The 23,730-nt window shown below is 36.9% G+C and overlaps 1 protein-coding gene and 1 long non-coding RNA gene across 44 annotated transcripts in view; both read left to right on the forward strand.

The window, feature by feature from the left end:
• PTPRK (protein tyrosine phosphatase receptor type K) overlaps positions 1 to 23,730 on the forward strand; it is a 560,031-nt gene that overhangs the window by 216,934 nt on the left and 319,367 nt on the right. The window lies entirely within an intron of this gene.
• Positions 11,342 to 18,028, forward strand: LOC146406023 (uncharacterized). The gene is made up of 2 exons (XR_014803953.1): positions 11,342 to 14,782; positions 17,663 to 18,028. It is a non-coding gene; the product is annotated as an uncharacterized LOC146406023 (long non-coding RNA).

A 23,730-nucleotide genomic window follows, 5' to 3' on the forward strand; every position in this document is an offset into this window, starting at 1 on the left:
TTTTTTTCTTACTCTCTGCTTCTCTGGAGCAAGCTGAGTAACTTAGTCATGGGCCTGAGTTTGAGGGTGCAGATGCTTTAAAAGACTTGGGTTTTGGATCTTCCTTGGACAGGCTTCTTTTTGGAAGAAAGTCGAGGAAATAATACAGCAGACAGAGGAACTCACTGCTTCTTAGTTTTCGCTGTACCACCTCCAAATTCAGGGGGCTACCTTGTCAAGAGGTTATACCCTGAATTGAATTTCAGCCTTGAACTCCACTCTAGTTCAGAGAGAGCTCATGTTGCACAAACAGTCTTCTCACTTCAGTCATGTAACCTTCCTGATACATCATCTCCAACACCCAGTGAGATCGTGTATCCCTTAGCTACCATATGGGATAACTGGGAATCAGAAGGAAAGGCACAGTCCACTTCCTCTATTCTTCAAGTAAAAGCCTAGAAAGACTATAACTAACTTAGTAAAGGATAGTGCTTGTTAAGTCAAGACAGGGTATGTAGCTCACTCAACTTAAAAAAAAAAAAAAAAAAAAAAGAAAGGAAGAAAAGGGTTGTTCATTGTCTGGTACTTTTGCATCTCTGATTAGCTGTCATAGAAATGGATGGCATTGGTTTGCGGAAGCAAAGACTGGAACTTTATATTTTATTTTTTCAATTTCATTGCAGCTACTAGAAAGACAGTGGAAAGGGAGATGACTTAAACTATAATTTGTGATCATATTGCCTGGAGGGAGTGAATTGGTATCAGTCTGAAGATGGGAAATTTTCTATTAAAATGATGCTTATTAACTTTGCAGAGAAGGAGAATTTTTGAAAATTATGAATATTTTAATTTGGAGAGAATCATTTGGAAAATATGCTAGTAGGAGAGACATTTGTGCTTTTTATCACAACCTGACCACACAAAAGTGCTTTAATTCCTAAGTGTTGTCATAGCTCTCTCCTTCAGCAACACAAAGTCTTTAGGGCTTTGAGAAGGTTAACCATGGCTTCCAATGGAAAAGACTTTGGAGGCAGTACCTCCGGTGAGAGGAGGTTCAAGCTGTTGTACAGAGCAACCCCCACATCCCAGTAGGGCTGTTCTTTGCGTAGGGTCCTGGCCTTGCTTAGTGTCCAGGGCTGCTGCATCTAGTCTCTGACTTTTCCCTACTGTTTGGATCATTCCCAAAGACTCCTGACTCTTCCTAAACTCTGGATTTTCCTGTGCCTCTCTGCCTTCAGCCTTGCTCCTCGCACCCCATCAACACCTACCATCTCCATCCCAAGGGGAACAATGTCCTTCTTAGTAGAGAATCTTGTCTTTGGACCAGAGGCTATGAGAATTGGGGAGTGGGAGAAGTGATGCCTTTTAATAAGACCCTTTTAAAAAGTCTGGGGAGCACGCAGATGAATTAGACTTTGTGGTGAAGTAAAAGGCATGAGAAAGTTGAACTTGTTGAACTAAGAAGCCATTCCATAGCAGAGATGTAATTTATAGCCTATTGATTATTTTCTGATGGTTGAGTGAGATATTTAATATAGTGAATAGCAACCTTATCATTTTTTAATGCCTGAGATTGTGATATTATTTATTTAAAAGTGACATATAATCTCTACCATTACCTCCTTGCTCCTGTGTCTTTGGTTCCTTTCTGCAGGCTCTCCCCAGTATCTACCATGTGCCCACTGATGCCTGCCTCTCTCTGTGAACCAGTCAAGTTTTATTCAGCTAAAAAAATTTGCCCTGTACTTCCGTGCGCATCTATTCTTCATAGCCTGGCTTCTGCTGGGTGGGTGGTTTTTATTTACTGCCTCCAGTTCCTCTCAAGGTGTTCTCGTACCTAGTGTTTGCTTGTTCTCTCTTTCATGCATCTGAAAATGTCTGTCTCAAGATGATGAGATGTTGCTCACATTTATTTTTTGCAATTCCAGTTCCCCTTGACTTCTGTGTAACATTTGACATTCCTAGACTCTCTTCTTCTTTCTTAAATTGAAAAGCTTCTTTTTTATCTTTTTTTTTTTAACTTCTCTGACCATGTAGTCATCTTGATCCTTTTGTGGTCTTTCTTCTTTATCATTCTTCTAAATGTAAGCAGTTCGGAGTATTTAGTCAGTTTTCTTTTATATTTATTTTTAATGAAATATTTTATAAAAACATGACAATGCATAAGATACAAAAAACAGTAAAACAAACATTCATGTACCCATAAACCAGCTGAAATATATCACCAAATTCTTCTGAGAGTCCCTTTCCATTAAGACTGTTTTTTCCTTGACTAATTTAAACAAATATTTTATTAATTTTTTTATGTTTTTGATGTACTCTATAATTGGTATCATGTTTCGTGCATTTTTTGGTGATTTAATTGCTGCTCCTGGCTCTGCCACACTCAATCTCCATAACATCTATGTTTTTGTGTAGCTGTAATTTTCCTTCACTGCTATATAATGTTCTGTTTTTGAATGTGCTACAATTAATTATCCAGTCTTCTGCCCGTGGCTATTTGAGTTGTTTTTAGGTTTTCTAGTTGCTGTATATACATACAAATGTTGTACCTGTGAGCTCATTCTTTTTTGGGTTTTTTTTTTTTTTTTGCCATTTCTTGGGCCGCTCCCGCAGCATATGGATGTTCCCAGGCTAGGGGTCGAATTGGAGCTGTAGCCACCAGCCTATGCCAGAGCTACAGCAACGCAGGATCCGAGCCGCATCTGCAACCTACACCATAGCTCATGGCAACGCCGGATCCTTAACCCACTGAGCAAGGCCAGGGATTTAACCTGCAACCTCACGGTTGCTTGTTGGATTCCTTAACCACTGAGCCATAACGGGAACTCCTGTGAGTTCATTCTTGTGCACATGTGTTTGTGCACATGTACATGATCTGTTGATAGTGAAATTGCAGAGTCATAGGGAGTATACATACTTGACCAGATGACACTGTTGTTTGCCAAAATGAGCGAACAATTGGCATTCTAACCAGCATGGTGTAAGCATTTCTGTTATTAGATATTCTCACCAAACATAACCATGCTTCAGATTTTTCATATTTTTCAGAAAGATATTTTTTAGATTTTTCAGATTTTTTTTTTCAAATTGAGTGGGAGTAAAATTGTAATAAAAATGTGTGTTTCTTTGAACTTTTCTGACTGCTCTTAAGGCTGAGTGAATTTTCAAATGTTTGTCATTTGTGTTTCTACTTTTTCCAGGTGCCCATTCATGTGTTTAGCCCATTTTTTTATTAGTTTATGTATTTCTTATCAATTGGGAGACACTGTTTAGTCTAGATAGTAATCATTTGACAATAGCTTTTTTTTAGGTTTGGGCTTAATTTTTCACTTTTGTCAGAGTTCTTTAGACAAAATTTTAATTTTAATGTTGACGATTTTATTAATTTTTCATTTGCAGATTAAAAACAAGTTTTAAGGAACCCTTCCCAACTCTGAGGTTATTTTAGTCCATGTTTTTTTTTTTTTTTCAAGTTTTATGATTTTCCTTTAAAATTTCGATATTTAGTGATCTTGAAATTGATTTTGTATATGATGTGAGGTAGGGTTTTTTATAATCATCTTTCTTGGCACTGAACTCACACATGTGCATTCTTCTCTGCCTCACTCTGAATTTGTATGTATGTATTTAATACATATTTACATTTTGTTTTGATATATTTTCTTAACCCCTGAGCCCTCTTTCCAACTGCCTTCTAGAAATTTCCATGTTGATGTACCTCACTTTAAAATCCTCTCTGAAATAGAACTCCTTTTCTCACCGTTTACCAACCCTCATCCCTCCATCTAACAAGTTCTTGAATTCTTTAAATATTTTCTTTAAAATGAGTTTTTATCTGATCTTTTTTTTTGTTTGTTTCTACTATTGCCTTTTTCATACAAAGTAATCTAAACTTTAGACCTTTGTAATGTTTCAGGTAGACTTCCTGCATCTCTGTTTTTCCTACACTAATCATTGTTGCTGACACTGCATTGCTATTAATCTTTCTGCAGCAAGACTTTGATTCACTTAAATTAAAATATCTTTATTACCTCCTCATCATTCTCATGTTAAAGAGTTAGTCCCTAAGGTTCTCAAGTTTTTCTTATGTCTAGCCCCAAATCTCCTTTACCTTTCTTACCCTAGGAAAATCTCTCTTCTTCTAAGTTAGTTTCTCTTTAAATTGGTGCTTTTTGTTTTCATTTATTACTTCATTTCATTATACCCATTGTTCTACTTCCTGGAAAAATCTAAACCAAACACTTTCTGTCATTCCTTTGGCATTCATGATTCACTGATACAGCTTTCCTGGATGTTTCTGTTGAACTAAAGGTGCCCATTTTTATATTTTACTATTCCCTGTAGCACCTGTTACAATATCTAGCATATAATAGGTAATTAATAAATATTGGTGGGTTGATTAGTAAAGGAATACTAATATTATGCAATGCAATTGCATTCAAATGGTCTCAGGTGAGTTTTTAAAATTTTATTTGATTTGGGGAGTTAGATTTTAAAAATTTCTATATAAAAATTTTATTTAGGAAAATTGACAGATTCTGTGTTTTTCTGAGGGATCCAATTTTTCAATCTCCATGGAGAGTCTTTTCTTTATAAATTACAAGTATTTTTTCGATGTCAACTGTAAGTGGTTAATTTCTATTTTTTTCTTGATTTCTTTTTTTTTTTTCTTCTCTGTATCTTTCTTCAGTTTCTTAGCATCCCTGCTGAAAGAATACTTCCCTATTCTAATGAGAATAGTTTCTTAGTTTCTTCTCTTTCTGTTTTCTATAAACAGTCCAAGGACTAGTGAAAAATGCCTAGACTAACTCTTCAAGCTATCTAGCAGAGAGAAGGAAACTTGAAATCCTCTAAGCTACTAATAATGTAGATAGTGAATCTAATATTCTTTAGTGATTCATGCAAAGTAGGAAAAGACAAAAGGGGTAATGTCTTTAGGTCTCTCCATTAGTCAATTTTACTTCAGCTGTGAATTGTTCTGTACCAAAACTACAGTGATAAATCATTGAAATGGTGCCTTTGCAAAGGGGGATCTTAAAAATCTACTGAAAGGCGTATCAACCTTTCTTTTCTTTCTTTTCAAACTTACAGACATTAAGTCTCCTCTAAAGCAATTAAGAGGAAAATGCTTAGAAGACAGACAGAATAAAGAGCTATTTTTATATTCAGTAACATTTTTAAGAAAAGAAATACAGAAAATCACAAAATAGGCTTAGAGCTGTGCTATCCCATCCATTCCTTAAATTGATATGATTAGACTGATTTTTTTCATATGTTTTGTTTTATAAAACACATTTCATATCTTTTTCCTTTCTAGATTATCAGCCTGTCACCATCTTCCTAGAAGGAATAGGGGACCTATACTGATGTTATATTAATTCCCAGAGAATTTAATATTCTCAATTTCCTTGAACAAATAAATCTCCAAGTGTTTTGTGCGTGTGTGTGTGTATGTGCATGAGTGCACAGTCACATTTCTTAGTAGAAATAAAGATGGCTTTTAAACTTAGAAATTAATAGAGTTCTACAATTTTCCACTGAAAGGCTTTAATAATTATTTTCTCCAACCCTTGATTTTGGAAACTCATTGAGGCTGCATGATCTGTGCTTGTCATACAGAGAGAAGTGACTGAGTGGGTCAGGATTTCCTTTCTATTCAACCACTTTTAAGACAGCTAGCTATTTTAAGCATTTCACAGTGACATAACTTCTTCTTCTTAAAGTCAAAGATTGTATATTTTTATCATTTGCAGCCATCAAAATTACTTGTTCTATACACTATACTGAGTCATGGAGAGGTAAATAAGTTGAAATATATTTGGTAATGTTTTGCTTCCCTAATGTTGAATGCTGATACCTTCAATATTGATGAAAAGAAAACATTACTCTGAAGGTTATCCTAAAACATTTGTTTTTTTCCATAAAGAAGTTGTGTTCCTTCTTCTTAGTATTATACCTTGGTTTTGCTTGGCAGGATTATGTGGAAAGAGCTCTTACATCACCCTCAGTTTACCACTGAAAGCAGAAGGCACTGGCTCTTAAAGTAAGCCACGGGCAAAATATGGAACACACTTCATAGTAATTTTAATGCTTCAGAATTGCATAAGTCATGGGCTGTGATAGGATCTTCTGTGACTGTGTTTTATTCTGACCACAGTGCAGCTTTTGTTTTTTTGACCGTAAAGTGCCTCTGTTGTTTCAACAGGTATCTAGACTTCAAATAATTGTTAAGTGAGTGTTGTAATTGAGATAATCAACTCTTGGAACTTCAGTAACAGTGGAAATCTTTGCTACTTAAATTCTGTGTAAAAATAGCTCATGCGTTTTAAAGAACTTTCCATTTTAGAAAGAAAAATTTGCTTGAACAAGTTATTTTAATGGAATAAAATTAAGTAATGAATCCTTATGCCACAGCTGTAAATCTTCTAGCTTAAGAAAATCATTTTATAGGAGAGATTAGGTTAAGCTCTTGAGATGGTATAAAATCATTTTTACTTAGAGACTCTATGATTGATAACAGATTAATATGAGTGAATATTGAATAGTATTCCTCCCATATTTAGTCACTTTTAAACAAAAACATATAAGCCAGGCAGTAACATGAAAGAATGGATGAAAAATATAATAGGACAAATATGCTAATGGCTGTTATCTCCAAGTATTTATTCCTGCCCCCCTCTTCAGTCTTAGGCAAACCTGTACCTGTATCCACCCCCCATGCCACCAACACACACACACCAATCAAGGGCATCTTTCTGTACATTCACCAGCTACCTCAACTCCATAAGGGAAGGACAGGAATAGGAACCCATACAAAAAATCCCAATGGGTCCAGAGGTAGAGTTCAGTGGGCAAAACTTGGGGCTAGCTTTGAAAGATCTAGTTGGAATGCAGAGCTGATAGGAAGTACTAAATGAGCTTGCCGATTTCCAAGACTCTTTGAGTAGTTCAAATCAGAGATAGAAATGGAGGACCTGAAATAAGGCTGAGACTTACAGTACAGACTTGACTGAAATCAACTGATTTCAGAAATGGTTTGGAGATGGGATTGGTAGGAGTTAAGGTTGATTTGGTACGTGGAATTACAAAAAGAAGGCAGAGGTGATGCTGTACAAGTGTAATGGAGTGTGTTACTATTTATTGTGATACGGGTTGAGAGAGGCCAGATGTGTGTGTGTGTGTGTGTGTGTACGCACCCTGGGATTGTGGAGCTGGATGATGCTGATTTAGTTGACTGTGGGTCATCTGTGAGGGGTTGACTCATCGTTTGAATATCCTAAAGGTCAAGAGAAAGATCATAACTAGAAAAACAGACTTGGAAGTCATCGGCATAAAGATGCCGATAGGAATCAGAGGAAACTAGGATGACTCAAGATGAATAAATTGACTGAGAAGAAGGTTTCATGAACATCAGTTATCTGTAGAAGAGTCTAGCAAGTCAAGTCTGTAAAGGAGACAGAAGAGAGATACAAAGAAACAAGAGAAAACTATGAAACTGAGTGACAGGAAATTTAAGGGATGTTAACATTTCAAGAAGGGAAATCAAATCCTGCAAAAATCACAAAAGAAGATAAAAGGGGTTTATTGACTCTAACATGGAAAACTTTAGTTTTAAATTCTTCCAAGTATGGGTTTTGAGTAAACAGAATAGAGCAAAAGGAGCATATATATTTCTGAGGCAGAGGTTATTGTATCCCCCTCCCCTGTTTCTTATGAAAACAAAAGATTTGGGGTTTGTTTTTGTTTCCTGTTTTGTTTGTCTCTGATTTTAATTTACTTGTAGAGACTTAACAATGAATAAAACTATCAGCATTTTCTGGTGTTCCTAGTACATCTTTCTGAATGTGCTGCAAAATAACCTATCTCTGGCAGGCAAGGCAATAAATGGAAATTATTTTATTTCAACTTAGATCATTGAGATAATAGCCTTATCCTAAAGGAAGAATAAAATCATGTTTTCCAGCAATAGAAACAAAGCAGTCTTGTTATCAAAGAATACAGCAACAATGCTGATTCTTTCTTGGACTCGAGAAAGTGGAATTTTATGTATATTAAGACGAAATTATATAAACTATATTCATAATAATTAAATGTGCATTTGTAGAATTGAGGTTTCTTTTAAAATGAAAACAATTTTTGCTTTTGCAATTTAAATAAATCAATAATTTAAAAATGTAGGTACTGTATGCTTGGAATCATAATGTACTTTTGTGTTTAACATTTCTCTGCTTGCGTTTTATCTTTTATTTTAGAGCAGCTAATGATTAAAACACAAAATTTCCTGCACATGAATGTGATACATACTTCTACTCAATATTTTAAAAACATTAAGAGAGCACTAACAAATACTGTTTTGGTTTCTGTACATAGTCCCAGGCATTAAGACTTTGGAGAAAATTGACAAGAAAATTTTTAATTTTAATATCTGAAAATGGGAGTAAAAATATTGTTATTTTGGAAAAATGTTTGTTTTTTTGTTTGTTTGTTCGCTTTTTTAGGGCCGCATCTGTGACATATGGAGGTTCCCAGGCTAGGGGTCCAAACAGAGTTGTAGCTGCTGGCCTATGCCATGATCCGAGCCATGATCCGAGCAACACATGATCCGAGCCATGTCTGCAGCCTACACCACAGCTCATGGCAATGCAGGATCCTTAACCTACTGAGCGAGGCCAGGGATCGAACCCGCATCCTCATGGATACCAGTCAGATTCCTTTCTGCTGAGCCACGACGGGAACTCCATAGAGTTCTATTAAAAGTGATGCTAAATCTATTTACAGTTGTACAATTGCTATATTTTTATTTACGCATTTTTAGAAGCAGTGGTATTTACTTTGTGTTTTGGCAAATATTAATTCATTTATTCAACAAATATTTTTCAAGGGCCTTCTTCATTCCAGGTACTGTTCTGAGTGCTCACAATGTATCAGTGAATAAAAGAGACAGATAAATCTACTCTGAGGAAGCTCTTATATGATGGGAAATCACAGAAGACAGTAAAAAATTATCATAATTTTATAAGTCAGAATAGAAGGTAGTTACAGCTATGGAAAAGAAAATAGAGTAGGATGGGGGGAGGTTTTTGAGAGTTGAAGGGCAGGACAGGTTATAATTTTACATTTCATATTCTGATTGGGTTTCATTGAGTAGTGTCTTGGGCAAAGATGTAAAGAAGATGATGCCCTATGATTATTTGTCAGAAGGGCATTGTAAGTAAGGAGAGAGCCAGGGCAAAAACCGTATGGTGAAATATGCCCAGTGCATCAAGAAGTAGCCACTATGGAGGCAGACCTTAGTTACTGGAGGGCAGTGTACAGGGGGAGAAGAGAAGGAGGTGAGGTGGAGAAGAAGTTGGGTCAGCTCCTTTGAGCTTATAGTGCTTGGGAAGAACTTGACTTTTACTCAGAGGGCAGAGGGCATGGAGATTCACTGGAAGCTTCTGAGTGAAAGAGAGACTCGATTTTGGTGAATTTAATTGTTTTTCATGGTCTTTAGCACATACTCTAAGAGAATGTAAATTTAAACTTTTTTTTTTTTTTTTTTTTTTTTTTTTTTGCCATGTCTATAGCATGTATAAGTTCTTGGGCCAGGAATCAAACCCAAACCACAGCAGTGACAATGCTGAATCACCAACCCACTGCACCACAAGAGAACTCTGCAGTTTCAACTTTTTTTTATTAATGTTTATAACAGTGTGCTATAAGTAATTGCTACAGTGTAGCCTACTGGCCATATTTGGAATTGCTGTGTGACTCTAGGGTCCTGAAGTTTAAGGTATATTATTGGTTCTTCATATAACTTGTTTTCAGAATCCTAAAAGTTAATTTTGGGGAATTAAGATTTATTTAAATAATCACCTTGATTTGTAGAAGTAGAAACTAATTTGCCTGAGATTACTCAGTTGGATTTTTCTAGAGCTAGGATTAGGATTTAGGTTTCCCAACTATAAATGTGAATTAGAAGCAAGAACCAAAAACTGCCTACTGTGATTGGATTCGTATTCATTGCCTTACAAATTTTATTCTAACCTAAGCCATTTTTCCCACTGAAATGTGCTTCATCTTTTACACATTTGTTTGCCCAAGTCTGAGTGTATCATTGCTTTTACTGCTACTAGGTCTTTTCCTGTTAGTGTATCATAATCAACCCTTTCCTTTTTTCCTCTTCAGAACCAGTTTTTGAACATTCTTACATTATATGCACCTTGATAGTTACTTATAATCCATTCCTGCTCTATGGTTTTTGCATATCCTGCAGCAGAGGTTGAAAAGTTATGAACAAATCTAGCCTATGACCTGTTTTTGTACGTCATGATCCAATGGTTTTTGCAAAAGGAGACTTAATGACACATTAAAGTTATATGCAGTCAAATTTCATGTCCATAAATAAAGCTTCATTGACACATGGCTATGCTCATTCCTTTATCTGTTGTCTACAGTGTTCCCATGCTACAATGGCAGAGTTGACAGTTGTGACAAAAAGCATTTGGCCCTCAAAGCCTTAAACATTTTTTTATTAGGCATTTTTTTAGAGTGAGTTTGGTGACCTCTGTCATAGAGCAGTGCTTTTCAGACTTTGCTGGGCATAGAGTTGCCTGGAGAGCTTGTTAAAACCCAGTTTCCCAGATGTCATCATTCCCAGAACTTCTGATTCCTTCAGTATAGGGTAGGGTCTGAGACTGAATTCTACCTTCCAGTGGTCCAAGTCCAGCCAGGCCATAGACTGACTACATTTTATAGCATTGCCCTGTAGTGGTCCTTCTTGAATTTAATGCCTATCTTAGCTGATACCATAGTTAATGAATTTTGGAGGGAGGAGATGGAGGGGTTGTCTTTGGTTAACCTTAAAGCTCCAAGCTATAGACCTAACCTAAACATAGTGAATCTTAGAAATTTGTGCACACTGTATACTGTACTCTCAATCTGTATCTGTGTGTATTTTAATGTAAAAATATCCATTCCTCCTTTTCTACTCTGTCCTTCCCACTTAAAATCTTCTATGTGTCCTTGTTCTGTGAGTATCCTGACACTTAGATACCTTTGCAGAAACTTCCTAGTTGTCTTATATAAATGACTGTGTTAAACTGAGTGGTTAATCACATTGACGCTATTTTACATTTTATTTGTCTGAATTATCCTTCTTGGACTCGTCAAGGTTTCTTTTATGTTTTTAAACAGTAAAAACAAATCAGCACCACTAAGTTTCTATTAAGTTACTTTAAATTTGAAGAACAATATTTCAAAATATTCATAGGGTGGTGCACACCAAGTTTATTGAATAGTTTGTGTTTCAAGTGCCAATGAATCATAATGGTTAACTTGTAAAATTAATAATGTAAAAATTTCCATGTGGTATAATAAAATCACATAAGCAGTTATATACCTCCTTATGTAGGATATTATATACTTCCTATTTCATACTATAATTCTGCAAAGTATATTTTTTTAATGACTCCAGCTTTGTTCCCAGGAGTGTATGATTTCTTTTCGAATTAGCCAACCCTTTGTCATTTATTCATATTTGTGGAATTATAATAATTTCTACAATCATAAATTATTTAAAACAACTGAATTTAGATAAAGGAGAGACAGGGTCTGTATTATACAAATATCATGTAAACTCTACATTTAACATATCTTAAGTCATTACAGTGGATAAGCAAAAATTTCTCTCCTAGCCAATGTGATTTCTAACTAAATCTAAACATTTTGCTGATTACTATAGGTATATTCTATGTTCATATATGCTGCCTTTCTACCAAAATGAGAAAGATGAAATGTAATTAGCTTTATCTCCTGGGCTAAAACTTTAATTAAGCAAATTGACTTAATAAAACTCATTTTGTAAAATGCAAGCAGATATTTGCAAAGTTCAGTAATTATGGACAGAAACAAGGAGATAGAGACTGTGAACCCATGGGGACCCCAAAGAAGACCAGCTCGCTAATTCAAGTGACAGAGAGAAATAGACATCAAACAGCATTTCTAGTTCGGGGTGCATTGAAGAAAGAAAAAGGGAGCATGAATTCTTTACATACCACTATAGGAAAAGGGGGGAGAAAACGGTGTCTAATTTAGGGAAGGTTGTCATTTAATCAAAATTGGACACCCGAGAAAGAGTGATTATTAGTCCCAGGGTTCGGAATAATGAAATGGTCTGTTTAAGAAGCATGCATAACAAACATTTATCGATCACCTCTTTTTAAGAATATTTGTTTACACATTCTTAATAAACATGTACTTTTAGTAAATAAATTTGCAGAATAAATTTAAGGCCTGTATTTAGCATACCAATGTATCAGAGAAAGATTTTAAATTGTCTTTGTGGTAACTAGGTAATATGATGGAGCATGAGAAACACGTAAAAGCAAGAATTAAAAAAAATCATCCACGTCTACTTGCACAAAAGTTCATCCCTGGGAGATTAAGTAGGCTTTCTCAGATTCTTCAGTTACATTATTGTCTGCTAGAGTCCATTTCATCACACCATGTGGGAAGGGAACAGAGTCTACCTACTGCTTGTGCATTTACCCTGTGCTTTTTGCTAGGCAGTCTCAAAAAGATTTCTGACATGACTCTAATTCTCTTTCAGTCGACGGGGTACCTCTTCTTGCCTCAGATAGGTAAATTATGATTTTTATTTAATTTGAGTAGACTCAACAACTTGTAACTCACATCATTTCTAAAAAAAATATTTTGGTCTATTATATTGCTGAGGAAGAGGTCTGAGTTTTACTTTCTTTAAATTTCATTGGGTACTTCTGTCATGGGATAGGCGGGTAAATCATGATTAGTATTTCTGGTAAGGTCTAGATATTTCAGCCAGGTTGAAACAATTACATCTATGAAAGGCTAGAATGCAGAATCATTTTTGTAACAGCAAGCTACCGCTACTTGGTTTAAACGGATGTCTTCATTTGCATCATCTACTTTGGCTTTCACAACAATTGGCTAAGGTGAAATAGTATGTCCAGTTTTTAAAAGAAGAAATTTGACTTGGTGAATTTTACTTAACCAGGGACACAAAGCTAGTAAGTTTCACTTGTGTATAGAATCCCAAACGGTTTCACTCCAATGGTTATTCTTTGACCACCAAGACATTTTTGTTTAATAGTTTTTTGCAATTCTTTCTGCTAGATAGGTATTCTTTTAATTTTTTTTATTTTTTATTTTATTTCTTTTATTTTTTTATTTTCCCACTGTACAGCAAGGGGATCAAGTTATCCTTACATGTATACATTACATTTTTTTCCCCCACCCTTTGTTCTGTTGCAACATGAGTATCTAGACATAGTTCTCAATGCTACTCAGCAGGATCTCCTTGTAAATCTATTCTAAGTTGTGTCTGATAACCCCAAGCTCCTGATCCCTCCCACTCCCTCACTCTCCTATCAGGCAGCCACAAGTCTGTTTTCCAAGTCCATGATTTTCTTTTCTGTGGAGATGTTCATTTGTGCTGGCTATTAGATTCCAGTTATAAGTGATATCATATGGTATTTGTCTTTGTCTTTCTGGCTCATTTCACTCAGGAAGAGATTCTCTAGTTCCATCCATGTTGCTGCAAATGGCATTATGTCATTCTTTTTTATGGCTGAGTGGTATTCCATTGTGTATATATACCACATCTTCCTAAGACAATCATCTGTCGATGGACATTTGGATTGTTTCCATGTCCTGGCTATTGTGAATAGTGCTGCAATGAACATGCGGGTGCATGTGTCTCTTTGAAGTAGAGTTTTGTCCGGATAGATGCCCAAGAGTGGGATTGTGGGGTCATATGGAAGTTCTAAGTATAGATTTCTAAGGTACCTCCATGCTGTTCTCCAATAGTGGCTGTACCAGTTTACATTCCCACCAACAGTGCAGGAGGGTTCCCTTTTCTCCACAACCCCTCCAACATTTGTTATTTGTGGACTTATTAATGATGGCCATTCTGACTGGTGTGAGGTGGTATCTCATGGTATTCTTTTAGATGTTAGGATGAAATTACGGATTACACACTGATGTTTTCGTGGAGTAGTTTCCGGTCTTGCTGGGGCTACAAAGGAGACAACAAATAATTACACTGAAGTTCAGGTGCTGTAATGGATATATGTTAGTGTATTAGGGGACACAGCCTATTACCTATTGCCTGAGATTGGCAAAAGAATTCATAGGGCATATGTCCTCCGTCCTGCAAGGAGCACTGCATTTTGTTCTGCTGAATGTTTATGGCAGATAAAGGATGTAGCACATGTAAGTCTAGAGTATTAAAGAAATGTTTTGGGAATTGTTTTTCTTTGTGGCTAGAGCCTGGGGAAAATAAATATAAAAGACTACTTGACATGAAAGTCAGTGTTTTGAAAGGGAAATATGTTAAGTTCTCATTTATACTAATTGTTAGTTTTGATGAAATTGGAATCAGAAAATCAACAGGAATGTTATTTAATATGTTTAAAAACATTCTAGTCTTGATCTAAACTAGCATTTTTCAAAGCCTTTTTAAAATTGCTTTTGAACTTTTTTCAAAAATATTAAAAGACGTATGTTTAAAACATATGGCATAATTTTTATGAGAAATGCATGGACTGCAGTCGTAAAGTTAACACGATTATAGAAGTTATTATATATGTGCAGACTCATATTTGTTTTATTTTTCTTGTGAGTTTTAAAATTTTATTCACAAGAAGAATAAAAGAAATATTGTAGTCTATATTAATGTATTCTTTGTGTATTCTCAACTACTTTTTGCAAGTTCACAAAATATAATCATTCCTATGGTTGTCTGATTGATTTTTTTGTTGTTTTTTTGTCTTTTAGGGCCGTACCCCCACCATATGGAGGTTCCCAGACTAGGGGCTGAATTGGAGCTGTAGCTGCCAGCCTACACCACAGCTCACAGCAACGCCGGATCCTTAATCTACTGAGCAAAGCCAGGGATCAAACCTGCATCCTCATGGATACCAGTCACGTTCGTTTCTGTGGGGCCGCAAGGAACCCCCTGATTAATTTTTTAATTCAAAATTTTTAGTATTTTATTGTTAAGCTGTGACACCTTCTGCAAAGAAAGCCACATAGATCTTTTCCTCTCTAACAGTGATAGAATTTCTCTTTTATGCTATGTTGCATTGGTGTCAACATCTAAAACCATAGATTTCCCCTAAGTAGTCAAAGGAGTTTAAAGTTCTGGTGAGAGAACATCTGTTTCTTTATCTGTAACAAGGGAAGTAAAAACAAGGGCCAACCTGGTAGCATAGATGTATAACATGCACCAACTGTAAGAGAATTGAAAGTAACAGAATTTGAGCACTAAAGGGTGTATTCTTTTCAAATACCATGTCAGTCAATCAGAATACACATACAGATTAGTATGGAGTAGATATTTTCCGGGGCCATTATTCTGGCTACTATACTTATCTTTTATTTTAATTTTTTCATTTATAAAATGAGACTGTTGTAAAGATTAGCAACAAGAGCAATAAATTTTATTAAAGTCCTGTTTAAGACCTGATATATAATAGTTGGCATTAAGTGCTGTCTACTGCTACTTCTTACTTCCTGCATTGCCTTTCCTATTACACTCCCACTTTGTGCCTTATTGTGCTCTGTATGTTGAAAATCAGTCTTCAGTTTTTCTCTAATGATGAGATGCTTTTATACTAACGAGCATATAGAGGGCTTAAAAATTTAAATTGATGTATGTAGTATCCTTGAAAGCATCCTCTAATTCTCTATCCTGTATCCTAATGTCCCTGTTGCATGAACTCTACACAAGTGTTCTCAAACTTGAGCAAGCATCAGAATAGCTGGGGAGTGTGATAAACTCAGGTTGCTGGGCCTCATTCCCAGAGCAGACTCCTTTGGACTAGGGAAGAACCTGAGATTTTTTTATTTCCAACAAGATTCCAAGGCCTATTGAAGGCCCTTGGTCTTGAAACATGTGCCTTTGAGAACCACTGCTCTAGAAATTACCATGAAGAAAATGGGGTTTATTTAAAAAGTGTTAATTTTTAATGGAAATGCATAAGCATTTTTTTTTTTTAATTCCAGGATGCAAGTATGTTCTCTAAAACACTGTAATTTGAAGTGAAGTGAATTATAACCATGGAGCAGATATAAAAAAAATCTGGGCCTAGATATAAAAAATAGTCAAGTAAGACTATCGGACCAGGATTCGTGTGGATATGTTGCTTATTTCCCATCTTTTTCTCAGTTTAGCAGCCTGTTTTTCAATTGTGAAAATCATAAAACTGTATGGTTCTCCATCTAATTTTTACTGCTTCACAAATCAAGTGTCTTTTAATAATACTGTCTTGAAGTCACTAAACATAATGCAGTTATTTTGCAACATGGTGTTTATGCCTGAAAAATAAAATGTTAAATTAATAATGGTTTTTGACACAATCCTTGAAATTGTCCTTGAGTTATAGTACTATAAAATACCTAATAATTTGTGCCAAGTTTAAACTCAGATTTACTTTAACTTGGAACTGTATAATAAGTTTACAAAACTTATTTCATCTCCATAAAGCATATTATGATGGCACAGGTCAAATTTTCTGTATTTATCTATGTAATAAGAAACTGATATCTTAAAGGGAGGAAAAAGACCTCAGAAAAGTCTCCTTAAAACCTTTAAGCATGTTGTGAAAAAAGTTCAGAATCAAGTGTTTGTTTGTTTTTTTTAATTATTTTTAAGAAGTTTAAGGTCATTGCATTGATTGGACAGTAGCAGAGGATCAAATGCACTGTTGGAAATACTTTGAACCTTTGAGTGATTTAAACTACTTAAAGTCAAACATTCTTTCTCAGTACTTTTGAACTCAGACTGGACTTGGATTTTAGAAATTTGATTTGTGGCTCATTACCTAGAAGACTATCCCTTAAAATATATTTGTTGTAATATTATGTTGTTTGAATATGTAGTGAGGCATAGCTCCCAGAATTCTAATATGCCCACAAATTTCTAGATTTTAGGGTCTGCACTAGTGGTTTGTAAATGTCAGAGTGCCTAAGAATCATTTGGTTTTCTTAAAAATGCAGACCTGGAGGATCCTACCACTCAGAGATGATGACTCACTAGATCTTCAGTAGAATCTAGAAATTCTCATTTATGGTGTTTATTTCAGATGGTTCTGATGCAAATTATTCAGAGAACCCACTTTGAGAAGCACTAGTCTAGGTTATAATGATGATGGGCATAAATTTGATTGGAGAAAAATGGATCATTACAGATGGAATTCAAATGGAAAACAAAGGCCAACTTATCAATGAAAAGAGAGGTCAAGAGCCTGACCTAGAAGGGGTGTGTGTGTGTGTGTGTGTGTGTGTGTGTGTGTGTGTGTAAGAGAGGGGGATGGGGAAGACCAAGAAATGAGTCTTGAATAACACTGGCAATTATGACATAAATTAAATATAAAGAAACCCCAGTCGAGAACAGCCAATGAGTATGCAGTGACCTAGAAACTTTCAGCCTTGTGAAGCCAAGGCAATTCAGTATCAAGAAGCAGGCCAGGAGTTCTGGTTGTGGCTCAGTGGTAACACACCTGACTAGTATCAATGAGGATATGGGTTTAATCTCTGGCCTCGCTTAGTGGGTTAAGAATCCAGCGTTGCCATGAGCTGTGGTGTAGGTTGCAGATATGGCTTGGATCCCGTGTTGCTATGGCTTTGGTGTAGGCCGGCAGCTGGAGCTCCAATTCAGCCCCTAGCCGGGGAACTTCTATATCCCCAGGTGCAGCCCTTTAAAATAAAAAAAGACCGAAAAAAAAAAAAAAAAAAAAAAAAGAAGCAGGCCAGACATCTGAAGAATGACCTCTGCATTTAATAATTAGCTTGTTTCAATGAAAAAGGCCCTGGTAGATTTTTGGGTGAAAAAGCCCTATCTCAGTGGATTGTTAAATTAGTTGGAGATTATAAAATCCAGAAAGTAAGTAGAAAGCAAACATTTGGATGAGGAGTCTGTTTGGATGGGAGCCACAGGATAGTCATGATCAAATGAAGGCTTTTACAAATGAGAGAAACTGCTTGAGCATGTTTATAAAAGGCTAATGGAAAGAAGCAAAAGAAAGGAAATACTGAAGATACAGAAGCAATTGATGATGGATTAAATGAGATCCAGGAAAGCAAGTAGTCAAAGCACAGAGTTGGCATGAAAAGGTGAGGCGAAGTTATCACCCAGGATTGATGGGCAGCAGTAACAATGGCAGGGATGCCCCGAAAGGTATAGTTTTGCTGACAGGAAGTTAAAGGAAGTGGTGTCTGATCGCTTTGATTTTTCTTGAAACAGCTTGAGAGAAGCGGCTTACTGTGTACGTCAGGTTGAAGAACAGGCAGGTCAAAGGAATCATGGTTACAAAGAAGAGGGGAATTTAAATTAGCAACTGAGGGGTTTAAAGTAAGTAAAGCGATGGATGGTTGGAGGTCTCTCTGAGGTGGAAAAGCAGCAGAACGTGACGGGGGGGGGGGGGAACGGATTTTAAATTATCATCTTTGGGAGAAACCCCGTTTTTTGTCCATGGAGGATTAACTGCTGTAAGAGTTGTCTGTCTGAATGAGAGTTTTTTTAGACTTTGGACCTCAGGCAACAGCCAAGCCTGGCACAGGGAGAGGAATCTAAACAGAATCTAGCACTTTCAGTGAGATCTCTCTGGTCTCAGAAAACGGAAATTAGAGTTGGAGAGGTGGAAGTGGTGAGAATTTATGGGGCAGGAAAGTGTAGAGGAAAATGCACAGAGAGAGAGAGAGCTCCAGAGATTTGCAGAAGCATCCTTTCTCGTTGGCATATACACGAGTGAAACTCCAAGAGGCAGGGTAAAAAATCAGGGGAAAGCAACGGGACAAATAATTCTCAGAATTCTCCTAGAGCTGGGACTAATGTGTATTCTCATCAGCCAGGATGGAAAGCTTTCATTATATACAGCATTGGGTTAAGTCCTCAGAATGATACTGCCTTATTAAAGGGAGTAAATTGGCCTTACTTTTAAGGCTGCTCAGGACCCACCATAACAAAGCTTAAAACCAGCACTTCAGAGGATCATATGGAATCACACATAACAGTGTGTCCCCCCAAAGCTCAATACTCTTCAAAGGGAAACAACAAAATCCAGTACCAAACAGTATAAAATTCATGATGTTTCGCATTCCATAGAAAATTATCTTGCATGCAAAGAGGGAGGAAACTGCTAACTATAACTAGTAGGTGGAAAAAATAATCCAAGAAACATACCCTGGAAAGACAGAGATGATGAAATTTACAAACAAAGATGTTAAACAGCTATTATGTGCATTTGTGCCATATGCTCAAGAGACAGAGGAAAACGTCAGCATGATAAGCAGGAAAATGGAAGATACAAAAATAAACCAAATGGAACTTCTAGAGATATTCCTATTGTCATGAAGGCATTGCAACAGAAAGTAGAAAAAATGAAACCAGAAAACATGTGAACGAAAAGACGAACAGAATGTCCGTGAGCTGTGGGTCAGTAACAAATAGTCTACCGTGTAATCAGGATCTCATAAGACAAAAGAAGGAGGAGTTCCCATCGTGGCTCAGTGGTTAACGAATCTGACTAGGAACCATTAGGTTGTGGGTTCGATCCCTGGCCTTGCTCAGTGGGTTAAGGATCCGGTGTTACCGTGAGCTGTGGTGTAGGTCGCAGATGCGGCTTGGATCCTGCATTGCTGTGGCTCTGGTGTAGGCTGGTGGCTACAGCTCCAATTAGACCCCTAGCCTGAGAACCTCCATATGCTGTGGGAGCGGCCCTAGAAAAGGCAAAATGACCAAAAAAAAAAAAAAAAAAAAAAGACAAGAGAAGGAGAACAGAAAAATAATGGCCAAATGTTTTCCAAACTTGATGAAATCTATAAAGCCACACATTGAAGAGGACAATTTCAAGCAGAATGAGACTTGCACCAAGGCACCATCATTATAAAGTGTTGTGTACTGGTGATGAAGAGAAAACTTTAAAAGCAGTCAGAGGAAAAAGGCATAGCCTCACTCTCCACTGTGGGGTGAGAAGGTTCACAACAGAGGCTGCTGGGCTCCGGTGTCATCATGGGTTGGGTTGAAATACCCAGCAACATTCAGAGCTAGGTAACTCTGGGTCCCACAAATGGCAGGGGTCTTTTGGAGGGCATGTCGAATAGCTTTTTTGGGAGGACGGGGTTTGTAGCAAGAGGGAAGGAAGTCTTTGAGACTGAGTAGAACTATGAAAACTGAGAGGGACCCTCTGGTGTTTGAGTATTACTAGGATCGTAGCAAATAGGCTCTCTCTCTTTCTCTCTCTCATATTCATATATATATATATATATATATATATATATGTCTTTTTAGGGCTGCACCTGTGGCATATGGAGGTTCCCAGGCTAGGGGTTGAATCCGAGCTACAGCTGCTGGCCTACACCACAGCTAGGGCAACATGGGATCCAAGCCGAAATTCGACCTACATTATATCTCACAGCAACGCCGGATCCTTAACCCACTGAGTGAGGCCAGGGATCGAACCTGCATACTCATGGATACTAATTGGGTTTGTTAACTACTGAGCCACAATGGGAGCTCCTCTATATTCTTAACTTTGATTTAGGACATTTTGATGTCAGAAGTGGCTGAGAATCTTAGACAGTGACCAGTGTGGTCTAAGGACAGTGAGGTGCTTTGCTACAGCATTTGCACAGGGATGGCAAAAATCCGTTTTTAGCTCTTCTTGTAAAATTTTGGTAGGAACAAGAGAGCTATCTTCCTCTTCATACTGTGTATGAGGAGGGAATATTGGAATGTCAACTCAAAGAATAAGGACTGTATTTAGTTTCATTCAACTTTATGGTCTCATGGTAAAGCACGATGTGTGGCCCATACCTTAGAATTTAGTAAGATATTTAATGAACTTTGCATGTTCTCTCTTAATCGGTGGCAATTATTTTATACCAGAAACTGAGATTTAAAAAATCCCTAACAAATGCCACAGACTTACCAGCCAAGCTCAATCACAGTGCCTTGGAGTTCTGTTAAATAATTATATGGTAGAGCCTTATGGAAATATTGTTTGCAGTCTACTTTCCTGAGCTTTAAAGGGAAGATCATGCTTCCAACCTACTTTTGGGTATTATGAACAATAATTATAAAATGTCATGTACTTTATAAAGTGTTCTTTATATGCGTCTCTGCTATGAATTTCATGTTGATTTTTAAAAGTAGGTTATTGTGTTTTTGACCTTCCACACTCAATTTCTCAGTAAAATTGAGAAAAATCTTTAGGAGTCTTATTGAAAAGTAAAAACATCCTTTGTGTTCTATACCATTTATGGAATGAACATTTTAAGCAGGGGCCACATGAAGCCTAGTGTTGTAGAAGGCAGAGTTCCTGTGCTTTCAGAACAGTCACATGGGTCCATATCAATGGTCACATCGGTTTATGAAAAGTGTCCTGTGATAGTGCAGAATACGTGCTCTGGACTGTGATGCAGGGGAGGCTGCATATGGAGATGGGCATTTAGTCATGATGAAGTGGAAAAGATTTTAAGGCTAAGGAAGCTTTTGGATGGTTAGGCTTTACTCCTAGGAACAGGAACTGGCTTTTAAAAAGGTGTTTGGGAGTTGAGAGATGGGCTTTTTCAGTGAATTGGGGAGGACTTAGAATTAGCTTTAGAACAGAGAGCAAGAACATACAGGCCGAAGGGGGCCAGATTGTGAAGGCCTGTGAATGCCAGGCTAACAAGTTTGAGCTGTCTCCAGGAAAAAAAGAGAGAACCACTCTTAGTTTACTGGTGATCAATATCTTCAGAGCCTTGCTTTAGGGAAATGTAAGTCTTTGCTATTTCTAGGTCACAGGCAGCTTTAGGGAGTCAGGTGGACTTGTTAGTGGGCTGTTGTAGTCTGGCTCTAGTGTGCTAATGGCCTAAGAAGTGGAACATGGAGCGAAAGAAAAGTGAAGGGTGGATACTGACCATAGTGCTAGGAACTGCCTATACTGTACAACAGAATGAGTGAGTCCTTAGATTGATGAGCTGCTGCTTTGATGCTTCCTTCAAGGAAGTTGAATTTAATTATTTCTATAACTATTTAGTCTATTTTTCCAAATTAATGCTGTTGATGTAATTTTAGTGTAAACATGCATATTGCTTTTATTTGCATTGTTTTTAGGTCTGTATTCCTATATTGGAAAATGATCATTTGGGAATGATTAATTTATGGAGTAGAACACTGGAAATTATTTAACCTACCAGGCAATGTTTATCAATTTATAATAATAAAGTAATGATTTGCATATAAAACTACTTGCTTTTAAAAATGTCTCTCCTCCAGAAAAGCAATATATATTATGGATATGAGAAGGAAGAGCTATCTTATACGTGGTTACATAACTGTGAAATGTTTCATAAATCAAAAATGTACACATATGTTTAGCTCTCCTAAATATCTTTTACTCTTACGTTAATATATTTCTGACTCCTGTTTGCTGATTAGGTTGGGCTCTACTGCAGGGCTCCTCCTTTTTGGTTCCCTGCCACTCTTGTTGTTTTCTAAATTGATGGGGGCCCCCTGGAGGAAACAGTCTGTGAAGGACCTTTGCACACTCAGGCCTCTGTAGCCAGGCAGGCAAGGGGGGCAGCGCCTAGGGAGTGAATGTGAGCCAGAGACAAGCTGGGTTCTGGGTTGCCTTCCTGGAGGAGCTGGACACTTTGCCCAGGGAGAGTTTTAACCCCTTGTGGTGGGTCACTTTGTTGCAGTGCCTATGAAAGATGCACCAGCTTTTTTTTTTTTTTTTTTTTTTTTGTATTTATTTGTAGGACTGTTAAACATACATTTCTTATATTTAGTTTCTCTTTTCAGCAGTTATTTCATTCATTTTGATCTCTCCTGCCATTTCTTTTTTACTCTCATAGCTATATTATTGCCTCTTTTTTCTGGTATAGTAAATACATGGTGTTTGTAAGGTATTTTTGGAAAAGTACTCAAAAGTGCTTTCTGGAGGTATCTCCTAATTAATCTTTACAGAATCCCTATGAGGTAGAGAGGACTGGATAAGGGTACTCAGCACACAGCTGGCTAGACCATGCTGTCTCTGTTATGATAGAGGATTGTTATTATGTTAAAAACGTTTATTCACTGAGTACATAAATTTGTAGAGATTAATGTAAACCGAATCCCTTGGCAAAAATATGAACATGCCTGTGGCATAAAATTGCAATTGTAAAGCATGCTTTATCAACTTCGGGTATTTAAAGAATTATTTCAGATCCACACAGTAGCCTTCTTTTGAATAGGATTGTTTCCTTTATCTTTCTTCCTGGGGAGCCCTTGATGGGGCAGTGAGCTACTGAACTGGGATTCCAGCAAGTGACAAACACAGATTCTTGATAGCATGATTTAAAAAAAATTTTTTTTTATAAAGTTCTGTTTTTTTTTTTTTTTTGTCTTTTTGCTATTTCTTTGGGCCGCTCCCGCGGCATAGGGGTCGAATTGGAGCTGTAGCCCCTGGCCTACGCCAGAGCCACAGCAACGCAGGATCTGAGCTGCGTCCGCAACCTACACCACAGCTCACGGCAACGCCGGATCCTTAACCCACTGAGCAAGGGCAGGGACCGAACCCGCAACCTCATGGTTCCTAGTGGGATTCGTTAACCACTGCGCCATGACGGGAACTCCAATTTAAAAAATTTTAACAAGCTCCTCTGCCAAGTCTGTGGCTTATGTACATGCATATAATAGCTTAATTGACTTAGGTAATTAATATTTTTATGTCGATGTACTGATACTATTTGTTGAAG

The sequence above is a fragment of the Sus scrofa genome, chromosome 1 (assembly GCF_054392235.1).
Source record: "Sus scrofa isolate SSC_HxYL_T2T_F1_AM1 chromosome 1, Sscrofa_HxYL_maternal_Yorkshire_Landrace_v2.0, whole genome shotgun sequence".
Taxonomy (NCBI): Eukaryota; Metazoa; Chordata; class Mammalia; order Artiodactyla; family Suidae; genus Sus; species Sus scrofa.